Genomic DNA, 22,799 nt, shown 5'->3' with positions numbered 1-22,799 from the left:
CCTGACATGGGTGGCTGGGAGGTATTTAACATCTTGCTGACCGTGCTATAGTCGAATGATGCCCAGCTAGTTCTGGGAGGCCATCATATGATGGCCTCCTGTGAACGTGCATGCCACACCCTCACTGCAGTGCATGGGCAGCACGCTCTGTGATCACAGTGTCTGGGGGACACTGTGATCACAGATTGAGGTAAAGAGCCAATAAGGGGCTCTTTACCACAGATCACGCATGTAAACAGAAGCCGGTGATCGGCACTCCTTTCCTCATGCTGACAGCATGAGGAGAGGAGAAGAGAGCCGATAACCGGCTTCTCTAAAAGGGACATGTACACTGATAAACAGGGCATTGATTATCAGTGTCCTCATTACCAGTGCAGTCCCAATCAGTTCCCATTAGTGTTGCTAATAAGTGCTAATCAGTGCTGCCAATTAGTGCCTCCTCATCAGTGTTGCCTATCAGTGCTACCTATCAGTGCCGCCTTATCAGTGCCCAGCAGTGCCTCCTCATCAGTGCAGCCTATCAGTATCCATCAATGCCCATCAGTGCAGCCTATCAGTGCCCATCAGTGCAGCCTCATCAGTAAAAGAAAAAAATTACCTGTTTGCAAAACTTTATAACAAACTGTGAAAAAGTTTTTTTTTTTTTCAAAGTTTTCAGTCTTTATTTGTTTAATTAGCAAAAAAAAAAAAAACCAGTGGTGATTAAATACCACCAAATAAAAGCTTTATTTGTGTGAAAAAAGTGATAACAATTTTGATTGGGTACACTGTTGCATGACCGCGCAATTGTCATTCAAATTATGACAGCGCCGAAAGCTGAAAATTGGCCTGGGCAGCAAGGGGGTAAAAGTGTCCAGTAGGCAAGTGGTTATCCCACCCATAACTGTGCTTCAGGTCCTCAGTGTTCTCCCTGTGAGCCGTGTCCATGCCTGATCCTGATCTGGTCATCCTTGCTGGATATCTGCATGTGGTATCTTACAGGGCTGTAAATTGCCTCCAGCATTGCTCCTGTTTCTTCTTGCTGGAGGCTGCCATTTTGCTGAAGCGCTGAGCAGCAGTAAATCATTAGACTGTCTGCAAATCGGCCTCTACAAATTCGGCATAGTGCCTAAAAATAGAGAGCAACTGAACATGCGCAGAGCAGGGTGAGATAGTGTATTGGTCTAGGCCAGGGATCCTCAAACTATGACCCTCCAGCTGTTGCAGATCTACACATCCCATGAGGCATTGTAAAACTCTGACATTCACAGACATGACTAGGCATGATGGGAATTGTAGCTCCTGAACAACTGGGGGGGCCATAGTTTGAAGACCCCCTAGTCTAGGCACTTATATTTAATGTTTTACTGTAAGAGGATTTGTTTAATCTCTGTGTATCACCTGAGGCCACTAACTTCACTGGGTATATGTGAGGGTTTGCAACCACTTTAAAATCCGTAGCTACAAATCCTGTAGCTGCTGACTTTTAATAAAAGGACACTTACCATCCCAGTGATCACACGTGCCATTTTATTCGACGATCTTTGGGTCCCGGGAGACGGCATGTCTAGTGTGGGAAGCTGATTGTGACTCATTCACAGCTGGCTTCCCACTAAGCATACGCGAACTGCGCTTTGTAAATGGCCCCGCAATATCATTGCACAAAGCAGGTCAGTATAACATGTTTAATATTTAAATTAAAAAAAAAAAAAGTTTACAAACGCTTTAAAGTGGAGTTCCACCCTAAAATGATACTTGCCTCCATCTTCTCGCTCCGGGTCACCTGAAAAACAAATGGATAATCGCATTTTTTTTTTTTTACTTACCTCGTAGAGAAGAAAATACTTACCTTACTTCCTTCTTCCTCCCCTCGGCGGCCACGGCCCGTCGTCACTTCCTGGCTTTGCAATGATTCCTGGGAGCTGAACGTCATTGCTCCCAGGAATCATTGCGCCTGCACCGGCCCCGACGTCAGAGCCCAGAAGCTGTGGAGGGATGACGCTGCGGCACCGGAAGTGATGGCGGGGCCGGTGCAGTGCATCGTGGGACCGAAGAAGACGGAAGAGGATGCAGAAGAGGATCGCGCTGGCTTCAAGCTTCCCACACCTGAGATGGCAGCGCTGGACAATACTTTTTCAAGGTAAGTATTTGTCCTAAAAGGTAAGTGCAACCCGGGACAGATCTGAGGCTAGCCATTTTGGAATGTACTAGCCCTGACTGTCCCGGGGGTATTTTTATTAAAAAAAAAGTATTCCAGGGTAGAACTCCGCTTTAAGCACCTGTCCCGATGCCCATCCCGCCCATCTTTAATCTCTTGAAGAGCTATGGTTGCCAAACAATCTTTAGCATCCAATACAGGACATGGGAAAGATAAACAAAGAACAGAGTTAAGTGGAGACCAGGCATCTAACACACTTGGAAAAACAGAGAGTTAAGGTTGGTGGTCCTGGGAACACCCAGGTAAGTAATCCTTAGTCTTGTCCCCTTGGAGGAATTTATAAAAATGCATCTTAGAAAAAAACTTTGTCTCAACTGGAGTGCAGCCAATCAGCTTTTAAATTTTCTAAGCTGTATGCAAAAATTAAAAGATTGAAGTTTAGTTACTGTGGGCAGCGGCACCAGTTTTGATAGAACTTGTCTCAGACACTTTTAATTAAATTCCCCCTTATGTTAAAGTTGGAAGTATTCAGGTTGTCTGCTAGATACTATAGTAGAGTGCCCATTTACTCATCATGCTCAGATCAAGCGCAGGTCCCTTTAGCTCCTTTTCTCACAACTCCCCAGGTTCCTGGATACACTCAGGGAAGATAAATTCCCCAGCTTCCTAACCTCAGAAGCTCAGAGACAGAGGAAGCTGGATAAGTGATCTCCAGCCACATAGGAGATTCTCTATTGTCAAGATCAGTGTACAGGCACCCAGGCAGGGTTTTGTATGCAAATGTGTATGGGTAATGGCGCTACTCTGGATTTAACCTCCCTGGCGGTATGATTCTTTTGGATTTTAGGTGCTGAAAGCGGTACCATTATTTTGCATGTAATTCTTGTGAATGAGCAGCCCAAACCAACTGTATACATTTACAGTATATATATATATATATATATATTGTGACAGGAAGTCAGGTAAATCTGGGAATGTAGTCACTGAGAGGAGACACATTCCCACCTGCTTTGAAAAGTTCAGTAATTAATTTAGGGTGTTGGCTACAGAGCTAGCCAGCAGGAAGTTGAAAGGCCTTCACCTGTTCAGAATGAGGGAGTTAAGGCTCTATAATTTGTTCAGAGAAATTCCTATTGTTTGCTGCCTCCAGAAGCTGTGTCCTGAAGCCATGTGGGCTGGGAGCAGGAGGACAGTCAGCGTGTGCCTCCCGACAGGACGTGTGGGCCTGGGAGAAGACCCCCCGGAGTGATGTGTGCCCGGGACGGTAACCAAGGGTGAATACGTCTCAAAGGTGAGAAGACGAACTGTTGATGTGAAAGAAACAAAGGACTGTGTTGCCCTGTGAAACTATTATAAAAGGACTATTGAGTGTCCGCTGTAGGACCAGGAAGTCTGCCCGACGGTAGGTTGGAGACAGACACTTAGGCAGGTTCCAGTTGTGAGAAGGTAGCCGCCCACAGAGGCAAGGATTTATTTTCTGTTTTATTTTATTTTGGATGTTTTGCTGCATACAGCCTGGTGAAGAAAACACCATTTAATAAACCACACTGTTTGTTTGCAAGCCCTTGTCGGCTACCTCTCTGGGAAAACGCACCCCCCAAGGGGTCATCCACACCCGCCACCGAGCTAATCCCTCACATATGGTGGAGGTATGCAGTGGGCATAAGCAGAGATCCCTGCAAGGAAGTGCAAATGTTTGATGAACTTTATCTGGTGCATGAGATTGCACAATCTATGTGTGCAGGAGAGAAGATCCTGACAGAAAAAAAAAAGTGTTTTAAAGAGACAGCGGTCTCAAAATTATTTGATGAACTTTGTTGTGTCTGGTGCAAGTGACTGCACAAACTGTGTGCGCAGGAAAAGAGATCCTGCAAGAGAGAGAAAAACTACATGTGTTGAAGAGACAGTGGTCTGAAAATTGTTTGCTGGACTGTGAAAAATTTGTTTGTGGAGTTATTGAAGATGGGGCGGTCCAAACGCCTGAAAAATGCAAAGATAGATGAAATGAGAGACCGGATTCTATGGATGGAGGGGATGTTGCCGTCTGAACCAGCCCCATCCATGCCTAAAGAGAGTCTACTAAAGAGGAAGGTTGTTGTCCCTAGCAACACTGATGAAACTGCTATGGAGACGCAGTGTGCTCAGATGAAAAGTAAACTCAAAATGGAGGAGATGTTGAAACATCTGATTATATCAAATGCAGCTCAACAGCAAGCAAATGCAGCTCAACAGCAGGCAAATGCGGATTTTCAGCAGAGCTTTGCAGCTCAACAAAAGGCTCATCAAGAGAGCATGGCAGGCTGGAAACAGAGACGCCAGCAGCCAATGGAGGCCATCGGTTTGGAGGAAACCGAGTATGTGTGCAGGGCTGAGTTGGATGCCTTGCAACGGAAAATGGAAGAAAAGGAACAAGCCTTGGAATTGCTTAAAATGGAGCATAGAAACTTGCAGGAAACAAATGAACTACTCAAGTCTCATGTGTCACAGTGGGAAGAATCCACTGCTCTTCTTTTGGTCGAGTTGCAAAAACGCAGAGAGACTATAATGGAGAAAGATACCATCCTCATGGAAAAGGAAAGTGAAATTCAGACTTTGCAGAAGCAAAGTATGGCTGATATGTTGGAGTTGCGTAATCAGCTGGAAAAAAGTCTTCAGTCTTTGGGAGCTACAAAAATAGACCTGCAGGAGTCGCAGGAACAGAATGTTGCTCTGGAAGCGACATTGTCTCTCAGCGACAAAGAGAAAAGTGAAAGAGAGGCTAAATTACTGAGTACTGTGTATGAGCTCACTACTTTAAGCAATGTGGTAGATGAATGGCGTGCGGACTGTGAAAGTTGGAAAGGGGAAGCCCAACGTGTCCAGCAGCAGTTAAAGGAGAAAGAAGCCTGTGTGGCAGAATTACATTCTTATTCCCAGATGCTAGCCAATGAGGTGAAGGCTCTTATGCAGGGAAAAGAAGATTGTGAACATAAGAGGGAAAAAGTAGAGGCACAGCTTCTGGAATCGCAAGTCAAGGTGTCAGAAGGTGACCGATTGTGTGCTAAGCTGTCAGAGAAGGCAAACCGACTGCAGGTTGAGTTGGACAATGTTACAAATCAGCTTTCTCAAGCAGACAGCAAATCTAGAGAAATTGCGGAAGATTTTTCTATCTTGGAATCGCAGCTGCAAGACACGCAGGAACTCTTACAGGAAGAGAGGTGTCAAAGGCTGAGTTTTAGCACAAAGCTCAAACAAATGGAAGATGAGAAAAATGGCTTCCTGGAACAATTAAAAGAGGAGGCGGAAGCAAAGAAAAACCTATCAGAGCAAGTCGCAACATTGCAAGCTCAGATAGCGGATATGAAAAAACGCATGGAAGAAAGCGTTGGTTCATTACAGTGTGTTGAAGATGTGAAAAAGAAGTTTGATCAGATGCTTGGTGAAGAGAAGACTGTGTCTGCAAAATATGCAGAAGAACGCGCCCGTGCAGAAACGGAGGTGCGTGATAACGAGAGCAAAGCCCTGTTCTTGGCTCGCTCTTTGGAGGAAGCTCTAGAGTGTAAGGCTGAACTAGAAAGTGTTGACAAACAGCTGCGTACAGAAATTGAAGAATTGGTCAGCTCCAAGGATGATGTTGTGAAAAGAGTTCAGGAGCTAGAAAAGTCTAAGCGAGCCTTAGAACAGCAAGTAGAAGAGATGAAGATTCCGTTGCAGGAACTGGAAGAGGAATTCCAGGCAACAGAGGATCTGTCCCAAAGAGGGGATAGTGTGCCTGATGCAGTTTTTAAAAGGATCAGAGTTTTGGGGTCTGTCCTGAGTGAGCCTCAGAAATGTGATGACATGTGGCTTGAATCACCCCTGTGGAATAAACCGTTCCTTCAAAAACTTCAGCAAACAAAAGAGTTGTGTAAGAAATGTGATGATTTCTCAGTTCAGGCTGAAAACCTAGTGGAGAAAACTAAAGCGGAGAAAACTAAAGCAAGTGATATAAATCTGGGAGAAAAAAGCAAACGCCACCTAGTGGAGAAAACTAAGGCTGTTGGTGAAAACGTGAAGCAAATGAATAAGTGCCTTTCAGGGAGTGTTTCCAAAATGGAACTGGTGAAAGACGGGTGGCAGAAGTTTGATCGTGATCTTGAGATGCATTCCATGTGGAATTCCGATAGAGAAAAAGAACTAGGTGACCTTGAGCGGTCAAATAGTTCAGCAGAAAGTGCATTGAAGAAACCTGTAAAAGAATGTGTTGCAGTTCCATGCTTCTTCACTGATGCAGAGAGGAGGTCTATAATGGATACCACCCAGATCGCTGGGTTCAACTGTGTTGTTGCCTTTGACCCCTATGTTGGTGGAAGGAAAGTTGATGATGTTCTGGTTGGCTACTTCTGTGAAGAGTTTGGCAAGAAATATAAACTGAATATCAAATCAAATAGTAGGCCTTTACTGCGACTCGCTCAGGAGGGCGAAAAGTTTAAGAAGTTGATGAGTGCAAATGCTTCAGATCTGCCTATGAATATGAAATGTTTGAATGATATTGATATCTCTGGGAAAAGGAACAGGGGTCACTTTGAAGAAATGTGTGACAGCCTGTTGTCTCAATTGGAAAATCCTCTGCACAGCATCTTAGAGCAAGCAAAGCTCAAGAAGGAAGATCATTCCCTTTTACAACAAAAAGTCAATGATTGTGTACAGCTGTATGGAGAGGCAACTCAAGTCACAGAGGGATGTCAAGAGTCCCTACTTGGAACAAAGCTTAGTGAAGCAAAGGTTCTCAAAGTTTTGTGGAAAACATTTATGGATTGCAGAGAGAGGCGTCTTAAGAATGTTGAAGACATTAAGACTAGCCCAATTGAGTTGCCTATGGATCACGGTCCTCCGTGGTGGATTGGACAGACGGTTATGAGGGACAAGCTGTCTGACATTTATGAGAAAGCTGTCAATGAAGATGACAGAAACGAGAAGGAGCGAAATGATGCCAAAAATGCAGTTGAAGAATGTGTATATGAGATGAGAGACAAACTGTGTGGCATTTATGAGAAATCCGTCAATGAAGATGACAAAACAGTTTCATCCGGAAGCTTGAGGATAATAGGAGGCTTATCAGTGAGTCAGCAGTGCTTGACACATGCGTGCCTGGAAATCTGTGTCCCAACCCTAGGGTTGAAACAAGAGGGGGGGGTATGTGACAGGAAGTCAGGTAAATCTGGGAATGTAGTCACTGAGAGGAGACACATTCCCACCTGCTTTGAAAAGTTCAGTAATTAATTTAGGGTGTTGGCTACAGAGCTAGCCAGCAGGAAGTTGAAAGGCCTTCACCTGTTCAGAATGAGGGAGTTAAGGCTCTATAATTTGTTCAGAGAAATTCCTATTGTTTGCTGCCTCCAGAAGCTGTGTCCTGAAGCCATGTGGGCTGGGAGCAGGAGGACAGTCAGCGTGTGCCTCCCGACAGGACGTGTGGGCCTGGGAGAAGACCCCCCGGAGTGATGTGTGCCCGGGACGGTAACCAAGGGTGAATACGTCTCAAAGGTGAGAAGACGAACTGTTGATGTGAAAGAAACAAAGGACTGTGTTGCCCTGTGAAACTATTATAAAAGGACTATTGAGTGTCCGCTGTAGGACCAGGAAGTCTGCCCGACGGTAGGTTGGAGACAGACACTTAGGCAGGTTCCAGTTGTGAGAAGGTAGCCGCCCACAGAGGCAAGGATTTATTTTCTGTTTTATTTTATTTTGGATGTTTTGCTGCATACAGCCTGGTGAAGAAAACACCATTTAATAAACCACACTGTTTGTTTGCAAGCCCTTGTCGGCTACCTCTCTGGGAAAACGCACCCCCCAAGGGGTCATCCACACCCGCCACCGAGCTAATCCCTCACAATATATATATAATATATATACTGTATATATATATATATATATATATATATATATATATATATACACACACACATATATATATATACATAAAAAGTACAGTAAAACTGCACAAAAGGGCACGGGGGGGGGGGGGCAAACGAATGTGATTTTTTTTTTATTTTGAATGGTATCAGTGTGTTTGGTGTGTTTTACATTTGAATTTGCCGCCGGTTCCACCCCCCTGCAAACGTCACGTCGCAGGAGACGGAAGCCGGGGCACAGAGAGGATCGGGAGGAAGAACCGCCGCTAGACACCGCTGGGACACATCGCTGGATCCTGGTGAGAAGGTAAGTAACCCTGCTTACAGGATCCAGCGATGCTTCTGGTGGTACCCCGAGTATGGCTCAGGGTTACCGCTTTTCAGAGTTGTATAAAGTACTCGAAACCCATACTTGAGTAAAAGTACAAGTGCTCGATCAAAAAGTGACTTGAGTAGAAGTGGAAGTGCTCGATCAAAAAGTGACTTGAGTAAAAGTACAAGTGCTCGATCAAAAAGTGACTTGAGTAGAAGTACTAAAGTATTCAACATTTTTTGTACTTAAGTATTGCAAGTAGTTTTTTAAAAAATTTTGCTACTCAAGTACTGAAATTAAAAGTACCAGTAGTTTTGAAAAAAAATTGCTACTCAAGTACTGAAAGTAAAAGTACAAGTACTGTGTTATGTAGTTATTAAAGAAAGAAGTCAAAAGTTTGAACATCATATTGTTTTTTATTATTTCAAATGCAGCTTTTATTTATACATACAGTAGCATTTATTTTCATATGCGCTGATAATACACATGTTTTGAGCTTCATGAAACCTGCCATCTACTGTTCTGGCAGTGGTAATTTTTATAACTGTAACGAGTAACTATGCAGCACAAAAAAAAAAATATCGGAGTAGAAGTATTGAAATCATTGAAAAAATGTAGTGAAGTAAAGGTGGAAGTAGGAGAAAAGAATTCTACTCTAGAAAAGTACAGATACTGCCTTTCGGTACTTAAGTACAGTAGTGAAGTAATTCTACTGAGTTACTATACATCTCTGCCGCTTTTGGCTCTGAAATTTAACCCAGAGCCACGCTCGGGAATATCGCTGAGAAGGTTAAGATCTGCCTATAGAACTATGTAGATATTGGTATATATTTATGCAGTATCCTTATGCAAATAAATTACAATACACATATACAAAGGTGCTGGTGATCACCCAGTGAAAATCCGTGATATTCACATATGCATGTTTTAGTTAATAATTCAATATAGGTGACATTTGTGTAATAAAATTAAACTCTATATATAGAGTTATAGAACAGCTCCAGGTAGCCATATTGCATTGCATTTTTATAAAACAGCTGCAGATTGAAAAGGAAAGGTAATTTTTAACTACTTGCTGACCGCTCACATTGAGCGTACTGCGGCAAAGTGGCTCGTTATCGTCCAGCGACGTAGGTCTAGTGTATTCGGACACAGCGGGAGTCAGGCCAGGGGAGGAGCGGCGGTGATTACCGCCGCTCTTCCCCGATCGTCGGGGATCGAGTGAGGAGATCCGCCCGCTTTGTTTACGTAAACAATGCGGGCGGATCTCCTATGTGACAGACAGTCACAGATTACAGGATTCAGCATAGCTGAACCTGCAATCTGTGCCTGTGTCACACAGTCGCCTCCCCCCACACACGTCAGTAAGCACCAAGCCTACATTAACCCCTTGATCACCAATAAAAAATTAACCCCTTCCCTGCCAGTGTCATTTTTACAGTAACAGTTTATATTTATAGCACTGATTACTGTAGTAATGTCACTAGTACCCCCAAAAGTGTCAAAAATGTCAGTTAGGGGTCCGATATGTCCGCCGCAATGTTGCAGTCCCGCAAACAAAAATTGCAGATCGCCGCCATTACTAGTTAAAAAAAAAAACAATAAAAATGACATAAATCTCCCGTAGTTAGTAGCTGCTAACTTTTGCGCAAACCAATCAAAATACGCTTATTGCGATTTTTGTTTACCAAACATGTGTAGCAGAAAACAAATTGCCCTAAAATGTTAAAAAAGTTTGATTTTTACATTTTTTTGGGGGATTTCATATAAAAAAAATGTGAAAAATATTGTTATTTTTTCAAAATCATCGCTCTTTTTTTGTTTATAGCGCAACAAGTAAATATCGCACAGGTGATCAAATACCACCAAAAGAAAGCTCTATTTGAGGGGAACAAAAGAACATAAAATTAATTTGGGTACAGCGTTGCACAGAGCGTACCGACCGCGCAATTGTCCGTTAAAATAATACAGTGCCGAATCGCAAAATATGGCCTGGTCAGGAATGGGGTAAAATCTTCCGGTCTTAAAGCGGTTAAAAATACGCTCATTGAGAATTTTTTTGTCAAAGACATGTAGCTAAATACATTTTGGCCTAAATATATGACAAAAATTGAATATATTGGATATTTTTTAACTGTCTAAGTAGAAAAATATTGTTATTTTTTCAAAATTGACGCTTTTTTTTTTATTAATATCGCAAAAAATAAAAAGTGCAGAGGTGATCAAATACCACCAAAAGAAAGCTCTGTTTGTGGGAAAAAAAGGACGTAAATTTTCATTTTGGTACGGCGTTGCATGACCGCGCAATTGTCAGTTGCCGAATCGCAAAAAGTGGCCTGGACGTAAAGCAGGAAAATCCTCCGGTCCTAAAGTGCTAAAGTCCTAAAGGTCCTAAAGGCTCCTAATCCTCCGGTCCTAACATTCAACTACAATATGATTTGTGTCGCAATTGTATACGCTATATTGTTTTTTTCTTTATTTGCTATTTTTTCTCCCCACGAAAGTGGAGTTACAAAGTCCAATGTTCTTTGTACAGATCCACACATATCTGGCCCCATCTGCTCTACAGTATACCAGAACCTGGTATCCAAACAGTACTTCAAGCTCATATTTTATTAGCAGTAATTCGTGCCTCTTTGATATATGGCGTGCCCCACAGTTCTGTATTATGTTGTACATGCACTGTTTCATACCTTTCTATACCTCTCAATTAAAAGTGGTCCCAACCTCTTTTATGTTGCATGCTATGCCTCCTGACGGTCTCTTGCATGCAGTTCCTTATGGCCATCTATTGTATGCAGTGCTTCACGCCTGTCTGAAGCATGCATTAACCTTTCGCCTGTCTGTGAACATTTTCATATGCCTACCTGTTAAAGGCAGTGACACCCACCTCCTTGTTAGAGTTAGAGTCAGTTTCTGACACCTCACTATTACATTGACATGATTACTGGATCAGGCTCAGAATCCAGTCACAGAAAGCAGCAGCACAACTATGGTCGACAAGCAGAGTCTGGTACACAAGAGATAAGCTGGAGTGAGGGAGCAAGCAGAAGAGCAGTCCTAGTCGTAGCCGAAGATCGGTACACAAGCAGTGAAGAGCAAAATGGCAGCAGGCAGAGGCATATAGTCCTGGAACGTAGCTGGAGGTCGGTACACAAGTAGAGGATTCGGGAGGATGAAGCACACAAAGCTAGATCTTGGCAAAAGCACAATAATCTGGCATCAGGGAGTTCCCAGATCAGGCTTAAATAGGAAGTTCAAAGGAGTGGCCAAAGGTTCAGAGTTCAAGAATACACAGATATCAGCTACTGGATAGCTCAACAAGAAGAGGCACCGCCAGAAGCAACCAAGAACCTGGGTTTGAATCTGGGCCCTGACATACATCGTTTGCCTCAATCCTCAATTTCCCTTACACTACTTTAGTGTCTTATGCTTGTAATACACCACATTGCATCACATCTCTGTGTTACAAATGAATGCAGTGCGTCATACCACTCATTGTTACAATATTGCTGTAGCGCCCTCTAGTGCTAGAATAGTACTTGAGTACTAGAGAATTAGTACAGATTATCCACTTTATGGAAGTTTAACCTAACGCTGATTCATTCAATAACGGCCATTCATGTACATATAAATTTGGTAACTATGTATGACAATATGGTTTTAAATGTATGCAATATTTGCTTTTTGTAATAAAAATGTCTTGTATATTTTACATTTGTTGGCTGTGCCTCATTAAAGTCCGGTGGGCAATTTCCTTTTGCGTATATACAAATTGGGACTGAGACACGCCCATGCCCTATCAATGGCAGCTCATTCTTTGCATAGTGCTAGAATAGGTGTAACAAAATTTACTTCAGACTCCGTTTACATCTAGGCATTCCGGATCGCAAGCTGAATCGCCACGATTTTGCCTGCGATCCCACATCACTGCAAATCGCGGGATGCACTTGTGATCCCCGTCACTTCCAATGGCACCCCAATCGTGGCGAGATTTTGCCGCAATTGTCACCCGGTGAATAACAGTACAATCGCGCAAACAGACTCGCGAGACACCTGTCGCCCAAAAGAAGTTCTGGAACTTCTTTTGAGCGAGAACAGTGTGAGTACCTCTACGCTCCCAGGGCCTATGGGGAGAAGGCTGCTAGGTGCCATATTCAACCAGTTCTCCTGGGACAGTGCTGCAAGTTTGTTCTGCAATCCCTTGCTCTAGGATACTCTTTGAGACAGCCAGGTAGATGGGCAGTTTTCTAGCTGGGATCTGAAGAGGTTCATTAAAAAGAGAACCAAGTACTGTGTTACCGATCCGTTAAGAGGCAGGAGCCCCTCTGGATTGAGTAAAAAGTCCAGATTCCACCTTTGTGTTTTTGCACAGAAATAGGAAGTTTTGTCTTCCAAATTTTGTTTCAAGTCAAGTTGGGAATCCCATATACCCCTAGACCCTATCCAAGTTGTTTACCCTAAATAAAACAACAAAAATAAGTCCATGGACTGGTTACTGACTTTGGATGTTGGAAAATACGTGTTGCCTAGCTGTGCAGACTATAGGGAGTACCAAAAACTCAGCGGCTCCTTAGGGGGTAGCGCTACATTGCTTTAAACCTTTATTTTTGTACCATTCAGCCTGCTTTTTTAGATTATAATTCAGATTTTAATTTATGTGGCCAGCTTTACTGTGTGGACAGTCTATACCAGGGTTTCGCAACCAGGGTTCTGTGGAACACTAGGGTTCCTCCAGAGGTTGCTAGGGGTTCCTTGAGCAACGAGAAATTTCTGCCTCTCCGATAAGTTCCCAATGACACCATTGATCTTTTTAGCTATCTGTAAGGGGGTAATTCTTCCCAATGATGACAAGAGTAAGGAGCATTCTTCCCACTGACTGTCAAACTAGTTTTTCATGAATTGTAGATTTTAAATTTTTAGCAGGGGTTCCCGAGACCAGAAATTTATTTCAAGGGTTCCTCTGTGTTGAAAGGGTTGAGAAAGGCTGGTCTATACCATGTTTACACTAAATTTAAGTTAAATCTTAAAAAAAAAAAGGAAAACTATCTTACAAAAAAAAAAATATTGTAACATACGTGACCAGTTCTTCAATCTGCTTGGAGCTAATTAAACCTTTCAAATCTATCCAGTAACTGTTTGATGAATCTCATGCAAATATCTCTTACTGCCTCTGATCACATGTGTGCCCATGGCTATTTAAGATTTCTGTACAATTTCTAATCTACCAGTGTGGGCTAGAATGGTAGAGTGTCAATCTCCCTAAATTTGATTACATCCTACATTTTAGGCTATTAGAAGGCAGTACCATCCAGACGGCCACCCAGAGGGTCCTTTGGATTGACTGTACTCTGGTAGAGTTGACAGCCATAGAAAGTTTCAGTTTTGTTCCAAAAGAAGCAGCAAATTGTCACAAAACACAATGAATATCTTTGTTCCGTTACCTTTTTTAGCACGAAAATAAAATATATATAGTTAATGCCAATAGCAAATGAACACTGCAAGGGTATATTTTTATATATATATATTAGTACTGGCCCCTGAAGACGTCAGTCATATGTGACGAAACGCCGCGTCGGGCCGCCCTTGCTGGACGCCTACATGCAATAGAGGACATTGGCTGCTACCTTGCTAACCGATTTGGAACCACGCAGGTCGGCGTGTGATTCGCACACTATACCCTTCTCAAATGTGAGTGCTATATATCTTTGCTTTACATCCAATAAAGTTTATGGAAATTACTGCACTATGAGGGGTTTTATTTCCTTCTTTTGAGTGGCTCCCTTAAGGTATACTGTCAAGGTATCAATTCTGGGATTCATCTTTGTGAAGAGGTCCGGTCCAATTCGTCACCGAGTGTGTTGCAGTTCTATGATAGTTCAAGGCCCAATGCATATAACTATCTGGTAAGCGTGTTTTGAACACTCCTTTTGGTGGTGGATTCCTTTCACTTTACTGCAAATTGGTGCCGTGCAATATCACTGGTGGAAATGGACTTTATTTATGGACTTTGTTCATAATATTTTAGCGCTACATATTTTATTTCTTTTTTGTTATATACATATGCTCAGTGTATGATTTGAGTGTAGCTGCTTTGTTAATTATTTTATTGTGCGTTCAATCGCTTACCTTTTAAGTTTTTTAGCGCAACTATACCCATATTTTATATTTTTACAACTGAGATATAAATTGTTGTAACTGGTAGCAACAGAGATTACATTAGTACTGTAAATGTTGTGATGTTTATGCTTGGGTAATTTAGCTCAGTGGACCATTTTTAGTGGGTCAATTCCAGTCCAAACTATGGTTTTAGGGCTTGATGGCCCACTTTTATTAACCATTGGAAGGTTTTACCCCCTTCATGAGCAGGGCATTTTTTTCTGCTCAGAGCTGCGCTACTTTAACTACTTGCCTACTGTGCACTTAAACCCCCTTCCCATCCAGACCAATTTTTAGCTTTCAGCGCTCTCACACTTTGACTGACATTTGCGCGGTCATGCTACACTGTACCCATATGAAATTTTTATCATTTTTTTCACACAAATAGAGCTTTCTTTTGGTGGTATTTAATCATCTCTGAGTTTTTTATTTTTTACAAAAAAAAAGAAAAAAGACAGAAAATTTTGAAAAAAAAAAAAGTTTTTCTTAATTTCTGCGAGTAAATTTTGAAAATAAATTTTTCTCCTTCACTGATGTGCGCTGATGAGGCGGTACTGATGGACACTGATAGGCTGCACTGATGGGCACTGATGAAGTGGCACTTATGGGCACTGATGAGGTGGCACTTATGGCACTAATGAGGTGGCACTTATGGGCACTGATGAGGAGGTACTAATATGCCGCACTGATGATCACTGATAGGTGGCACTGAGAGGCGGCACTGATAGGCGGCACTGATGAGCACTGATAGGTGGCACTGATAGGCAGCACTGCTGGGCACTGAGAGGCTGCACTAATGGGCACTGGCGGATGGCCACTGACGGGTGGCACTGATGAGCACTGATGGGCGGCACTGATGAGCACTGATGGGCAGCACCATCAGTGCCCACACTCAGTGCCCATAGTGCTGCCAGTCAGTGTTCATCAGTGCCTAGATGAGCAGGCACTGTTGGGCACTGACTGACAGCACTATGGGCACTGATTGTGGGCATTGATGGGGGGCACTGATGGCAGGCACTGTGGGCACTGTGTGTATGCTTTTTTTTACCTCTAGTAATCAGGGCACTGGTGATCGGTGCCCTGATTACATTTGTTCTGTCCCCAGCTCTGTGCAGCTCTCCCTCCTTCCTCACACTGCAGGCTCCGTGTGAGAAAGGAGCGCCGGCGATGAGAGATGATCTCATATGTTTACATATGAGATCATCTCTCATTGGACGGTCCGATCACGTGGTGAATGGCCGCTGTGATTAGCCATTCACCACGATCTGTGATCGGCTGTGTCCAAGGGACACGGCCGACACAGATTTTCCCCGATGCGCGCTCGCGGGAGCGCGCGGGGAGACTGCTTCTGGGAGGCCGTTTAAAAACGGCCTCCCGAAAATTCAAGTCCGCGCTGCAGCCGTATATAGGCTGTAGCGCGGGTGGGAAGAAGTTAACTGACAATTCCGCGCGCAGTCTTGCAATACTGTACTCAAATTACATTTTTTTTCACACAAATAGAGCTTTTCTTTGATGGTATTTGATCACAACTTTTTAATTTTTTGCACTATAAATGAAAAAAGACAAAAATTAAAAAAACAAAACATTTTTTATTTTTTTGTTATAAAACATATCCAATAAAATCAAAATTCTTCATAAATTTAGGCCAAAATGTATTTTGCTACATGTCCTTGGTAAAAAAAAAAATACCAATAAGTGTATATTAATTGGTTTGAGTGAAAGTTATAGCACCTACAAACTATGGGATATATATTTGAAAATTGATGATCAATTATGATGTACTGATGGCAGGGCTTTTATTCAACTGGAACTTGGTGGAACTCAGTTCCACCACCTCTGGATTAGGCCCTCTGCTCCCCTGCTCACCACTATCACTTGTAAACCCAGAAGTCCAGCTTCTGGGTTTACATGTACCAGCTTGTCCCCCAATGGCTCCCACAGATCTGATCTCCCGAGCTGCTCCCACAGGATCTACAGGATAGGAACAAGGTAGATTCAGGTGCCTGGGGTGCAGTGCAGATGCCAACATCCCCCCTGGATGATCTCCCTGCAAGTGAGAGAGTCAAAGCCACCTACAGTGTTGTAGTGGTTGAGTTCCTGCACCTATTTTCTGAGAAAAAAAGCCCTGACAGATGGTCTATCTTATTCCTTGAGGCCCCAAAATGCCAAGAAAGTACAAATGACCCCTTTTTGGAAAGTAGGCAGTCTGAGGCGTTTAGTAAGAGGCAAGGCATTTTTTTTTTGAAGTTGTAATTTTTTGTCACAATTTATTTGAAAATTGAGAAATTGAATAAAATTCTATTTTTCACAATTTCTTTTTTTACATACTGTCACCAGTGCAGTACAGTGTCATCATATGACTGGTGTGGCAGTGATCAGGGAAATTGACCAGTGACAGAATGTTAAAAAAAACTTAAATCATTTTTTATATAATTTTTAATCTTTTTTTTTCCTTTTTTTTAACATTTGTTTTTAATTTTTTTAAAATTTTTTCACCATAGTAACACTGTACTGCTCTGGGGGGTGATTTTTGTTTTTTTATACACTTTGCGGTTACAATGATGATCAGCAATGTTTTCAACTGTCATGAATCGGTTACCATTCATGACGGCTGTGATTACTAGGGATCTGTGATTGGCTACAGCTAATAACATGGTACAGGGTGCTGTGATTGGCCCAGGTACCATGTGATAGCTGTAGGCCAATCACAGCTGTTATGAATTAATTCATATGTATAGCGATCACATGATCCCCCAGCCAATCAAAGTGTCCAGGCACCAGCGACCACAATCAGGACACAGCTGTTACCAGAGCGGAGCGCTACAGGCCCCCAGGGGGCACCCGAGTGTACAAGTGGTAAATGCCTGTAGCTGCTGCACTTCCGTATATGTACTGCGGGAGGTCACTAACTGGTTAAAAAAAACTCAAAGTTCAACAGAAATAGTTTCCCCCGTAAAGGGGGTTTCCACTATCAAAACACGAAACTTAAAATAATGCAGAGCCACTTGGCTCTCCTTAGCAGTGTAGCTGCTTATGCCATAACCCTTGGCTGAGGGCTGGTCCCTCAGACCATTTTAAACAGCATCTCTGTGTTTCTAAGTCCCTTTCTCAGCTCTCCCGGCTCTCTCAGCCATTTCAGATGCAACACCCTGCTCACAGGCCTACTCCCTGCTTTCTCTCCTGACACCCTGGGCTCTCTTACTCCTCTGAGACTTTCAGATTCCCACAGTCCCCCGGACTCACCTAGTTGTCTCAGCCCTCTCAGTTTCCCAGACTCACTTAGCTGTTTCAACTCTCTCTCAGCCCTATAGACAAGGGATTTCCTTTCCAGGATGGAATGCTGCCTCTTTGGAGAGTACACCTGTCTCCTAACAGAAGTTCTGCACTATGGCCAGGTCTTTCATTATTAGGGCAGTATGCACCTGCACTACAGCTTGCCAGTCTCCTGCAAGACCTAGACCACTGATGGTGAACCTTGGCACCCCAGATGTTTTGGAACTACATTCCCCATGATGCTCATGTACTCTGCGGTGTAGCTGAGCATCATAGGAAATGTAATTCCAAAACATCTGGGGTGCCAAGGTTCACCATCGCTGACCTAGACACTGTGTTGGAGTTCTTCCCTCCTCAAACTCTTTGAAATCTTCAAATTCCGGAATCCAACCCAGGGATACCAAAACCTGGAGAAAGCTAAAAAAACAGTTTTCTCTGCTCATAATGTCAGGGCCACGAAAGAATAAAATAGAGAAGTGGCCCCATGGGATTGTCATCCCTAACATCCATTTGTTTTATAAATACATTTTACTCTTTATAGCGGGCTATGGTGATTGTTAAAGCGGTTGTAAACCCAAAAAAAAAAAAAACACGCAAGTCAAAGGCATAATGAGCTAGTATGCATCTCATACTAGCTCATTATGTATTACTTACCTTAGAACGAAGCCCCGACCCGGACCCCCGGACATCGCTGTGGGCGCTGCCATGATCCCTCGGCGTCTCTTCGGGGTTCGGCGGCTCCGGCGCTGTGATTGGCCGGAGCCGCGATGACGTCACTCCCGTGCATGCGCGCGGGAGTGATTTTCTGGCAAGCTCCCGGCAAGGAAAACTGAAGGTCCCCCCGGACCTTCAGAGCGCATGCGCCGCTCGCGTGAGCGGCTGCATGCACTGCAAATATCGCCTAAACCGTGCCGGTTTAGGAGATATTAATTGTACCTACAGGTAAGCCTTATTATAGGCTTACCTGTAGGTAAAAGTGTCAAAAAGCGGGATACTACCGCTTTAAGTACATGTCTCTCTATGGCTGCTGTGCTGGTTCTTTCTGTTTTGTGTTTCAGATGACAAGCCACCTGCTGTTGCTAGGAAGATTTACCTCAGCTGCTGAGCACTGGATTGGTGGCAAATCCTTTCGCGGGAAACATCCATCTAATGAGTGTAACCTTTTACCTATATCCTCTCCTGTCACTGGGCAGAGTCAGCATTTACCTCAGGTCTGTCAGCAGGACTTAAAGTCAATGACTACATGGCGCTCTCTGATGGTGGGTGGCATACCACGAGGTAAAGAGGTAAAAATATAGAAAGTAAAAAATGGGTAGAAAAATATAAAAAAATATAAAAAAAAGGATGAGGTGGAAGGGGGGAGGGGGCCCACGAAAGCGGCTGCCAGCTGGAGCAAGGAGAGGCTCTGAGGAGAATAAACAAAAAGAAAGCAGCGCCAGCTTAGTGAAGCATAAGGTTTATTAATAAAAAAAACACATAGTGACTTACTCTTAGGTAAGTAAAGGCCGGTTCGGTAGGTAAATGGGATCATCCATCTTTTTGTCCTGGATACCGTTGCAGAAAGGAGGGGTGCAGGGTGCCGGTGGTGCGTGGAGGCTGTTGTCTGGCAGCCTGTCAGCTGGACTTACCTCTGGATTCTCCTCAGCCTTCCTTCTGGATCTTTTGACCTGCTCCCCCTCCCTTCCTCCCCCTTTCCTTTTTCCCCTTGTCGCGGTCCACCTTTATGTGGGTAATGTCGTCCACTTTGTGGGTGGACAGTGCATGGTAAACTGTTATTTGGTTGGTATAGGACGGTGATGGCGAACCTTGGCACCCCAGATGTTTTGGAACTACATTTCCCATGATGCTCAACTACATTGCAGAGTGCATGAGCATCATGGGAAATGTAGTTCCAAAATATCTGGGGTGCCAAGGTTCGCCACCACTTGTATAGGATATTGCTGCTTGAGTGAATAAGCATGTTGGTTTGTTAATGGTTAACAGCGGCTCTGTTTGGTAATAAAGGTTAAAGTTAATTTCATCATTATAATTGTTTTAAACCCAATAAAGGGGCTGCGGCCTAACATTTTCCACAATCCTTATTGTGTATTTATTTCTTATTTTAGGTATGTTCTTATGGTATGATGGGTGTTAATGGAGTATACAATCCCATCAATATTCTGGAGCCCTGCATTCTGCTTATGTGTAAACCCTGTATCATATCTAAAATTCATTTTCACAGTGGCAGGGCCTGGCACTGTCAAATTATTTTATATGATATGTGCATAGGTTTTTCTGGGGTACCTGAAAAGCTCTTCAATTTTTAAAAAAATGTCAAGTAAACAATACATTTTTACAGTATTAAGTACCATCATCTGTTGATTGATTGCTATCCAGAAGCATTAAATGATAATAGTAATGTAGCACTATCCCCATAGGGCTTGCTGTACGATGACTTCTTGGGCCTCCTCTGATTACCTGCAGACAGTCACTTAGGGACAGTTCCCCCCTTACTCCCAATGGCTCGTTACTCAATAAACAGTCCAGGGGTTTTGGTTTTTTTTTTTTTTTTTTTTAAGAACCTTTATTTAGTTTAACAGATAAACACAAAGAAGAAAACAACAAAACTGAAGGGTATAAATTAGGATGCGGCCAAATAGTGCCACACCTCAGGGGGTACAGTATTGCAGTACATAACACGATGCAAAAATCAGGCAGATAACATAACAAAATCATTACAGGACTGAGGGCAGGATGCCGGTAGCCATAAACCAGGGGTAACTATGGACAGCCACAGGCGCCAAGCAGAACATTGAGCATGTTCCGAGGGAGCCCAGATCAGAGCCCACCCCAGGGGAGGGGGTTCAACAGCCTCCATCAGACCTCTCCCGATGCGGCCCCACAACCAGGGACCCCCCCTGGGCCCGTCCCTCCGCCCAAGATGGATAGGAGGGGGAGCGCAGCAGCAGCCCGGGTTCCCTCATGGTTTTTGGCATTTATTGTGAAACTTGGATGGGAGAAGGGAATAGTGGGATACTCCAACTGAACTATTTACAGTTGATAAGGACAACTCTCACTTGGCCTAACCAGGTTACTTGCGGAAGAAGTCACACTGCTTTAACCATACTGCCACTTGTATGGAAGTGTTAAGTCTTCTTGCTCTCTCCAGCAGCAGACTTGATGCAACTACATTGTCTTCGGGACACTCTCCAGCATCCCCTTGACTGACGCCCATCCACTGATTCTTCTAGCTGAAGAGATGGCCCTGTCCAGACAGGCCTCATGACACTGATCATTGTCTCCCTTCCAGTCAACTCTGCAGGACCTCCAGGCTCAGCTCCCCTCTGACTCTCAGGCCCTATGGTCGACCACCTAAGGCTGCATGGGAACTTCTACAGAGGAGGGACAGCTGCCCCCTCCCTCCGGGACCCCGCTCTCCAGCACTAGCAGAAAGACCCTGAGCACATGCGCCCTCTGTATTTATACAGTATCCCAGCATGCACCAAGGCACTTTCCCCTGCCAATCAACAGGGCTGTACTAAATGCCTGTGTACTCACTTGTCAGGTTTCCTCCCACTGTCCAATATGCCTCCCTATTGGACCAGTGTGAAACACTTTAGACAAACTGAGCTGCACCTGAGCAGACCTCACTAGCAGATCCTGCTCTCTGGTAGGCAGAGAACAATATAGATTTACCTGGTAATCTCCCTGGTAAGCATAAAAGATCTAAAACTATACATTCTCTAGCACCTACCTAGGAGGGTGCTACAGTAAATGATATGAACATTTTTTTCACTTATTTATTAGTGAATAACCTGTGTTGTATAAGAAAAAAAAAGCATGCTTGCCCAAAGCATTTTTGTACAATGACTGTTAGTTAGAAAGATCACTCGTATATCTAGGTATCTAGGTCATGCATGCGTAGCCAGCCACCACTCTGCTAGAAGACGTCTGCTACGCTTCGCTGCTGGGATACTATTAACATACAGCTTTTTGGTTTATAAAAGCATTCTTTCAATTCTCTCTTGTGGTCTCCTCCCACTGTGTTTCTATTGTCTTTTTTCTCCCTCTGTGCTGTAGTAGATTACCCTTTCTCTGTACCCCATTTAACCCTATCCTCTTTGTAATGAAGTCATAGTTTAACAACTGCAGAAAACACTATATCATTTTATAACCCTCTTTAAAGGGAACCTGTCCTGTGGGAATGTTAAAGGTTGTTGTTTTTATTGTACACTTTTAAAGGTTAGTGTAGGACTCAACAAACATGAAGACTCTACACAGATCTTACGTATTTTGGCCAAAATACAAATCCCTTATGATTTTCATGTTGTGTTCTTTTGGGGAGTATTTTAAAGGATGCCTTCAAGACACCTGTCTGCCCATATTTCACAACTTCAAGACCAGGCCTATTTCTGACATTTGTTGTTTACAGGTTAAAATCTGTATTTTTTGCTAGAAAATTACTTAGAACTCCCAAACATTATAAATATATATATATATATATATATATATATATATATATATATATACAGTATCTCACAAAAGTGAGTAAACCCCTCACATTTTTGTAAATATTTTATTATATCTTTTCATCTGACAACACTGAAGAAATTACATTTTGCTACAATGTAAAGTCATGAGTGTACAGCTTGTATAACAGTGTAAATTTGCTGTCCCCTCAAAATAACTCAACACAGCCAATAATGTCTAAACTGCTAGCAATAAAAGTGAGTACACCCCTAAGTTAAAATGTCCAGATTGAGCCCAAAGTGTCAATTTTCTGTGTGTCCACCATTATTTTCCAGCACTGTCTTAACCCACTTGGGGATGGAGTTCACCAGAGCTTCACAGGTAGCCACTGAAGTCCTCTTTAACTCCTCCATGATGACATCACGGAGCTGGTGGTGTTAGAGACCTTGCACTCCTCCACTTTCCGTTTGAGAATGCCCCACAGGTGCTGAAAAGGGTTTAGGTCTGGAGACGTGCTTGGCCAGTCCATCACCTTTACCCTCAGCTTCTTTAGCAATGCAGTGGTCATCTTGGAGGTGTGTTTGGGGTCATTATCATG

The sequence above is a fragment of the Pelophylax lessonae genome, assembly GCF_965119305.1.
Source record: "Pelophylax lessonae genome assembly, chromosome: 1".
Taxonomy (NCBI): domain Eukaryota; kingdom Metazoa; phylum Chordata; class Amphibia; order Anura; family Ranidae; genus Pelophylax; species Pelophylax lessonae.
The sequence above is the reverse complement of the archived record's forward strand: the minus strand, read 5'-3'. Positions refer to the sequence as shown.